The following is a 6383-nucleotide window of genomic DNA, read 5'->3' on the forward strand; positions in this document are numbered from 1 at the left end:
AGCAGTTGATAAACAAGGCAGAAGAAATGATTGAGTGCAGACAATTTACCACACTCACTTAATGGCTTAAAACACATGAAGGTATTCTCTTAAAGCTCAGGAGGTAAGGGCTGGGGTTGTGACTCAATGGTAGAGCGCTCACCTAGCATGTGCAAGGCCCTGGGTTTGATCCTTAGCACCACATAAAAATAAATAAATAAAATAAAAAGGTGTTGTGTCCAACTACAACTAAAAAGTAAATATTAAAAAAAAAAAGATCAGGAGGTAGACCCGTGAGCTGTCAGGACTGGTCAATATGCTGCCTGCAACCCCAGTTCCCCCTGTCCCTCCCAGAATGCCCAGACTAAGACCAAGTTGGTCTGAAAGCCACTAGGAAAAGCTCATCCAAGACCCTGCCTAGCTCCTAGGCACCCTGTCAAACATGATTTGCGTGAAGACAAAGGCCTTCTCTCCCTGGCTGGCAAGAGGAAGTGCAGAGGGAACTTGCCCAAGGGGTCTGTGAAGATCCTCTGGGACTGGCTGTACTTGTACTGGTACAAGCCCTGCCCTTCAATTCAGAAGTTGAGCCTTTCTGGAAGGACCAACCTCTCAGTGCCGCACACATGTAATTGGTTCATCAACCTCTGGTAGTGGCTTCCCCAGACTCGCTTTGGCAGGATGGCAAAGACCCTAATCAGTTTACCATCTCCTATCACAGTGCTAGGCCCTGGGAAGTGGCCCTGCCAGGTGGTACAGCCTCTCGGTGCTGACTGTATCTATACCAGGCCCCATCAATGTGCTCTTTGTGTGCTCCATGCTGCTCCACACAGGCGAGTGGGGAAAGCCAGCAGCCCTCTTCCCACAAGGAGAGTCCCTCCCCTACTGACCTCTGGTAGTACATTGCCCTTCTGACCAGGGCTGAGACTGGGAACCCCGCAGATGGACTCATCAACACACCACAGTTAATAAACTAGGCAAAAGAAATGATTGAATGCAGACAATACCCTCACAGGTAGGAATTAGAGTCAATTGAAAGAACTAGGCCTTCATCAGGAGCAGCAGGACCTGGCACCCTAGATCCTACACTTTCCTATCACTTTAGGTTTTGAGAACTCCAAGAAAGCATCAGCCAACAAGGGTGCTCAAGGCTCAAGCCAGCTGTTCTGGGTTCCTGGTTCACTTCCCTTCCATACAGAGGGTCTTCATAGATCACTGCCAAGCATCAGGACCATCTTCTCTGTCCAGAGGTCTTTAGCAGGAAGGTGTCAGCTGGCATCACTGCATTGTGACAGGGACTTCTCTGCTGACTCTGCCAAGTTTCCAGGCCTCCTCAGTGAGGAGACAAAAGATCCATAGAAAGGAAAGGCCTCAGGCTGGGGGTTGTGGCTCAGGGTAGAACACTTGCCTAGCATGTGTGAGGCACTGGGTTTGATTCTCGACACCACATATGAATAAACAAAATAAAGCTCCAAAAAATAAAATAAAATAAAAACCAACCTTGTAAAAAAAAACAGAAAAAGAAAAGAATGGCTAACTCTAATCAGACACATTCAGGGAATGGGATATAGGCAAACTTTGAGAGGACACTATTCAATCCCCTGTATTCATCAATAGCCTTTCCAATCAATGAGGTGGTATCATGGAGGGAAGAGAGAACAATCTGCCCTCAGACCATCTCTCAGCACATCATGGGATGGCCAGCCACAAGTCCTTCAGGCAACAACAGGAAGTCCAGGTCAAGAAGACTCAAAGAGGGCTCACAAGAACCCCTCCTCTTCCCTAAAACAGAGGCCTCAGGGGCATAACACAAGGGGCTACAAAGGGACATGTCTGCCTCTGTAATCCTCAGCCCAATGTCCCCAACACACAGCAAGTGATGAGGAGTTTCCAACCCATCAGAATAGCTCCACACAGAAACTTCTGTGGGTCCTGTGGGATGTGGGCTGCTGATAAGTGCAGATGGCTGAGAAGGTGATTCTCTTTCTCAGGACAAGTATATCAAAGGTTTGGTTATAAATGGCCAGAAAGCATATTTGACAAGACAGGAAACAATGCTCTGGGGAAGCAGCACTCTTTTCAATGAGTAATTAAGAGGGTGTTACTTGATAACTCCTCCAGGGATCATCCCTCTTTCAGCTCAGTGTCACTAGTCTAGTGTCATGGGGACAGGCTGGCTTTGGGTCTCCCTCTGGGGCTTTCTTTTGCTAATGTGTCTTTTGTTCACAAGTTACACTTTGCTCCTTCCACTGTGTTGCTCCCAGCACAAGTGACAAGGTGGGAGAATGTGAGGCAGATTTTACTCTTTAGCATCAATTTTGAGGTCATATCAAAGTAATAATCTGGCCAGCAGCTGGCTACACTGAAAGGCAGTCTCCTGGCTCTGCTCAGGTGTGTACACCCTTGCAGTTCTTGCTCCCTTAGCAGAAGCAGCACTGGGGAGCTTGCTAGAATCTCAGAATCTCAAACCCCACCCAGCATCAGAACCTGACCTTAGCAGCATCCCCAGATGATTCAGAGTCACAGTAAAGTTCAGGAAGCACTGTCAGTTAGAGACTTCCCTGCAGAAGCAACAGCTTCCTGCAGAGGTTTCTCTTCTGAAGAACCACTTATTTATTTATTTATTATTATTTTTAATTAGCCTTGCTGGCCTGTCAAGATTTCAACAAAAAGTATGACACACCATCTGTACAGTAAGGAGAAAGCCTGGGAATGGAGCCCACTCAGTCACCCCAGGGATTCTGGACTGTGAATCTAGCATCATGTTCCAGCCGTATAAAGCAATGGAGGCTGTTCTAGAATCTGTACCAAATGACAAAGCAAGCTCCATTCCAGCCAGGCTATAGGAGGATCCATCACAGCAATGAATTTCTTGTCTAAATACTGACCTAAGGATGTTCATGAAATCCTCTTGCTTTCTGAGAGAATCAAGTTTGAAAATTTTTCCTTCAATCCTAGAAGACATAGGAAAGGCCACAAGCCAGGCCTCTACAATCATAATGAAATGTGAAAGAAGCAAATTCCCTGGATACTTTCATTAAAAAGAAAAGAACAAATGCAAACCCATTGAATTATCTACATATTTTTTCCCAGGACATAGATATATTTGATTTGTGGGTAGAGAGGATGAGATAGGATGGGTGATAATGGAAGAAGAGGGGAAGGATTGTAATGCAAAGGAGTGAATTATAAATAGGAATAAAATAGATCACTCTTCCAAGCAATTAACCTTGGCCCAAAATGTGTATTCTTTTCTTTTTATCACCTTGAACAAGTGTCTTAAATTCTTTCTTCTACTCTCCTTCACCTGTCAAAGTAAGAAAATAATATCCCTACCATTGTTGTAGGGACAAAGGAGGCAAAGCACCAAAGATAGCAGGAAACAGTTTTATTTGATTGCAGCCAGGTCCAGATGGTACAGACTTTGCTGTAATCAATCAATCCCCTGAACCCCGAGTTCAGGGAGTTTCAGAGTTTTATACCCAGCAAGTAAGGGGAGGAGCTCAGAAGTTCACCATCTGCAGAAGTTCACATAAAGCAGCTTTTCCTTTCACTGTTTTGGGCAAGTTAACTCTTCAAGGACAACACCTGGGAAGGGAAGAGCAGCTTCTCCCTTCTCTTTCCACCCCCTGCCAGCTGTTACCATGCAGCCCAGTTGGTAACTTATCTTAAAAATGAAGACATCTCTGAGAAGCCCAACTCAAGGCCAGAGGCCTTGTTTGCACATTTCTTCAAAGTACTATACTGGAAACATTTGTGAAAAACTAATAAGGGTGTGTCCAGCACCTGGAGTGCTGATATCTTCTCAGCTAGTGACCAAGTAAACAGGGTGACATGAAAATAGGAAGTTTATTGACAATGGACTCTTTTGCTGACAGTCCTAAAATCAGCCATGGTGAAGAGAGCTTTTCTGTAGAGAAAGGGGGTACCACTTCAATTCTTCCCTTTAATGATGCTCTCCATAATTTAATCCTTTAAATTTAAGAGCATCATTACCATTATCTTGGCTTAAAGCTTTATACAATGTCAAAACCTTAGTTGTTGTCATCCTTTCAACAGCAGCTTCTGCAGTGGACCCAATAGTTTTAATGCGCAGTGGAGCCAAACATGGGAGTAATAAACAGATGAACAGCAGAATACCCACTATATCAGTTAAGCTTTTAAATCTACCAAGAGTTGAAAACCATCTCCCAAAAGCGTGTTTGGGGACCCAAACTTTAATGCCCTTCTATGTATGAACTAACACATGTGCTAGTTCTTTTGTGTTGTTGGCTTTATTCTTAACTGCTTGTCTATGGTCATCCATTTGGATGTAACAATCTGAACTGTTGAACTCTCCACATATTTCTTTTTTGTCAGTCAGTAGGTCAACTAATGCCAAGCAGTATTGATAGTTAGCCACTCGCATCTGGTTTGTTGTATGCCTAGGAAGTCTAAGGTTGTGGCAGTCTGATTAATAATAATTTTCTAGTAGAGCTTCTAAGTGAGTAATTCTATTTAATATGTAAATAGGAGTTCTATAGCTCCAACTGCCATTTTGTGCCCAGGTAGTGGAACCATAAGTGACAATAATCCTCTGGGGTGGCCAGTTACGTTCACCCCAAGATTGGTGACCTCCTAAATCAAGTTTCTTTCTAATGGACCTCTTTTTCCTTTCTAAACATTCATCCATCTATAACATTCCTCTGGTGGGACAGGTCCTAAATATATGTTTTACCACCTCTTGGTTATAGTGGATTGTCTTGACACATGGTTCACATGATCTCCATGGTTGGAATAGGAGTAGGACAGAATCCCTTATGGTTATCAAAGGAAACCAAACTAGATAATAGACTAACATTTTGGTTAGCATGGATTAAACAGCATGAATTAACAAAGCCAAACTAATAATACCAAACAATACCTAGAAAACTTATATAAGCAAGATATTAAAAAATATAAGTGAAATTTTGTTACCCAGAGTCCAGTCATTTAGGAGTTACTGTTAAGAAACCAGTAGCTAAAACCAAACAGAGAACTGTGCATATATCCAGAAACAAGGGGTGGAAATGCATTATAGTATAAGAACTATCTCAGAGGTTGAAAGAGTTCATAATCCTGGTGGGAAGTTTTTCTTTCACCATGTATTGATCAGTTAGTCCCTCCTGCGTGGCTGAATCAGGGCAGTATTCTCAAGCTTTGGCCGTTCTTAGACCAGTCAGCTTCCCGTGTGACGGGACCTGGGCTGTTGTCCTTCTGATCCTCAAGCTTCTCTGGTGCTCCTTTTTCTTCGGGATGGTCAACTTCAAGGGCATAGCAGCATCTGGAGAGCACTCTCAGTTTGCAGCTGCAGGTGTGAGTCTGGTGTAGTGAATCCAGGGACCTATCTCTGCAAACTTTACTGCAGTTGGGGTGGATAAAAATAACATTGAAAGGGTCCCTCCAAAGAAGTTTAGGGGCTGAATATTTCATTCTTTGGCGCAGATTCAATCACCAGGCTTGAAGGAGTGTGCACCTGTGGTCAAACTTACTGGCAATCTTTCTCTAACCCATTGGTTGAGAACCTGTAAAGTTTTCCCTAAGATCTGAAGCTGTGGACTCAGGGTTAATTTTCCTATCTCTCTTAAGTCTCCCAGTAGTCCCCTAATAAGAGGGGGGCCTCCTATATATTATCTCAAAATAAAAAAATCCAGCTCTCCTAGGCGGAGTGGATCTAATCCACAACAGTGTGTTAGGGAGAAGTTCATCACAATGTAAATCTCCTGACACAGCTTACCCAATTGAGCCTTAAAATCCTGTTCATCCTTTGAACTTTTTCAGAACTCTGCAGCCTATAAGCAGTACTTAACTTTCATCTGATATTTAAACTCTTGGTTAGTAATCCTATCATTTCTGCCCAAAGCTGGCCCATTGTCTGAGTCAATAATTATTGGGACACCTTAGCTTTTTCAGTGAGGGTGGGAAAGGCTTCCACCCAATCAGAGTATGAACTCACAAAAAACAAAAGTTATTTATAGCCCCGTGTAGTTCAGTGAAGTTTACTTCCAAGTCTCCAAAAGGATTCCTGGTGAAACTTTGACCCCTGACAAGAATTGTTGTGAGCACAAACCTCATATTGTTTGCAGATCATCCAGGTGATGTTTGTGAGCTGGGGGTCATAGAAATGTTGACTCAGAACTGTCTCAAGTGCTGTATGTCCAACATATTTTCCTGCAAAACTGTTTCAAAAAGGCTGGGGCTAGAAACTCCGTGATGGCTATTCCAGCCATCAGAAAATCTCCACCATCCACCTGGGAGAAAATTTTCTTGTTCAGTCTTAAACCACTTACTTTCATGTTGGGAGTGTGTTGGCTCCCAATCTGTTAGCTAGTCAGCCAGGCAGAAGGGCAGCATTTAAACCTGGGACTGGATTTTCTTCCCGTTTCTTG

At 43.5% G+C, this 6383-nt stretch overlaps 1 pseudogene; it reads left to right on the top strand.

The window, feature by feature from the left end:
* The first annotated feature begins 400 nt into the window (after positions 1–400).
* Positions 401–953, top strand: LOC144372541 (homeobox protein TGIF2 pseudogene; annotated as a pseudogene).
* Positions 954–6383: the final 5430 nt, after the last annotated feature.

The sequence above is a fragment of the Ictidomys tridecemlineatus genome, unplaced genomic scaffold, assembly GCF_052094955.1.
Source record: "Ictidomys tridecemlineatus isolate mIctTri1 unplaced genomic scaffold, mIctTri1.hap1 Scaffold_1224, whole genome shotgun sequence".
Classification (NCBI taxonomy): domain Eukaryota; kingdom Metazoa; phylum Chordata; class Mammalia; order Rodentia; family Sciuridae; genus Ictidomys; species Ictidomys tridecemlineatus.